Here is a 1,563-nt window from a genome sequence, read left to right as displayed (position 1 = left end):
TTCAGTGTTGCTAGGTAAGCTCCCTTGTGGTCTTTCCAAAATAAGTTTGGCAAGCTGTCCAATTTGATTTTTGAGCCCTTGAATCGATGCTTGTTGATTTTTTAAAGCTGTCTCAGTGTTTTGAAATCGAGTTTCTGATACCAAAATAAATTTAGCCAACATCTCCTTAAACTTTGGCTTCTTTTCTTGCTGATAAGGTTGCTGAAAACTCGGAGCGGATTATGACCTTTGATTTCCTTGACCACCTCAAGAGAAATTTGGATGATTCCTCCATCCTACAAGATAAGTATTTCTATAAAGGTTATTTTGAGGTCTAGAATTATTACCCAAAAAGTTGACTTGCTCATGCTCCAGGCTAGACTTTAAGGGTGAATATTCTAGATTAATCATCTCTACCCATTCGCATCGCATTGCATCACCAAATTTACCTACTTAAAAAATTTCAAACTATCAAATTTTTTATTTAGTGCTTCCATTTGGCTTGCCAACATAGCAACTACATCTACATTAAAAACACTGGCTGTTTTCATCGGTTTTGTTCTCATGACTTTCCACTGATAGTTATTCATTGTTATTTCTTCAATAAACTCTTGAGCTTCCTCAGGTGTTTTATTATTCAGTGTTCCACTAGCTACTACATTAATTAATTACCTAGTTAAGGGATTCAAACCATTGTAGAAGGTTTGAACTAGTAACCACAAAAGAAACCCATGATAAAAGAACATTCTCAAGAGATCTTTAAATCTCTCCCATGCATCATATAATATCTCCATATCAAATTGAACAAAGAAAGAGACATCGTTTCTCAACTTAGTTGTTTTGGCCAGTGGAAAGTACTTCAACAGAAATTTTTTAGTTATTTGATCCCAAGTCATTATAGAACCTCATGGAAGTAAATTCAACCACTTTTTTGCCTTACTCTTCAAAGAAAATGGGAATAACCGTAAGCGTATGGTATCACTAGAAATGCCATTGATCTTGAATGTGTCACAAATCTCTAGAAAGTTAGACAAATGAGTATTTGGATCTTCATCTTGCAAACCATCAAATTGAACATACTGTTGTACCATCTAAATTGTGTTTAGCTTCAGTTCAAAATTTTTTGCACTAAAAGTCTGTCTAACAATACTCGTTTTAGCCCCAATCAGAGTGGGCTTAGCATAATCATACATAGTCCAAAGGGCAGGACATGCAAGAGGTAGTTGATTATTTTGATTATCACCCATCTCCATAGTAATATCCTTTTTCTCTTGATCGTCTACTCTTTTCTGTTGACTTTACCTTGCTTCTCAAACCTCTCTACGATTTCTACGAGCAGTCTTTTTGATCTCACTGTAAAAAAGTAATGCATCCAACGAGTTTCCTCTAGTCATAAACCAAAAGAACCTAGTAGAAGCAAACAAACGAAAAATTAGAATGTAAAAATTAAATTAAAAAATTGGCTAAATTAATAGAAATAAATTTTTCCTAATATTTTAGTCCCCAGCAATGGCGCCAAAAACTTGATGTGAACGAAACCAACTAAAAATTTGACAAAGGCAAGTGCAACTATCAATTAATAGT

The 1,563-nt window shown here is 34.2% G+C and overlaps 1 non-coding gene across 1 annotated transcript; it reads left to right on the top strand.

Annotated features, from left to right (window-relative positions):
* The first annotated feature begins 705 nt into the window (after positions 1-705).
* LOC121212842 (small nucleolar RNA R71) lies at positions 706-812 on the top strand. The gene has a single exon (XR_005908215.1). It is a non-coding gene; the product is annotated as a small nucleolar RNA R71 (small nucleolar RNA).
* Positions 813-1,563: the final 751 nt, after the last annotated feature.

Source organism: Gossypium hirsutum, chromosome A13 (genome assembly GCF_007990345.1).
Source record: "Gossypium hirsutum isolate 1008001.06 chromosome A13, Gossypium_hirsutum_v2.1, whole genome shotgun sequence".
NCBI classification, from domain to species: domain Eukaryota; kingdom Viridiplantae; phylum Streptophyta; class Magnoliopsida; order Malvales; family Malvaceae; genus Gossypium; species Gossypium hirsutum.
The sequence above is the reverse complement of the archived record's forward strand: the minus strand, read 5'-3'. Positions and strand labels throughout refer to the sequence as shown.